The sequence below is a fragment of the Penaeus monodon genome, chromosome 23 (assembly GCF_015228065.2).
Source record: "Penaeus monodon isolate SGIC_2016 chromosome 23, NSTDA_Pmon_1, whole genome shotgun sequence".
Taxonomy (NCBI): domain Eukaryota; kingdom Metazoa; phylum Arthropoda; class Malacostraca; order Decapoda; family Penaeidae; genus Penaeus; species Penaeus monodon.
This window is the reverse complement of record NC_051408.1, coordinates 7,546,826-7,547,039: the sequence shown is the minus strand read 5'-3', so window position 1 is coordinate 7,547,039 and position 214 is coordinate 7,546,826.

Sequence of the window (214 nt, the reverse complement as noted above, 5' to 3'; positions counted from 1 at the left end):
AGTGACTGGAACACTAATGATAAAAATGCCATCTAAAACTAATGCTAGCTGTCTTGAAAAATATTATAGTTTTCATATCGCGACATTTTGACTGTTGACGAACTTAATGTAAAAGGAATGTAAAAGAAATATATATATATATAAATTCGAAGCTGAAAACCTATTTCCTTTTGTTAGGAGGGATTTAAAGTACGATGTATCAGTTATTTTAATA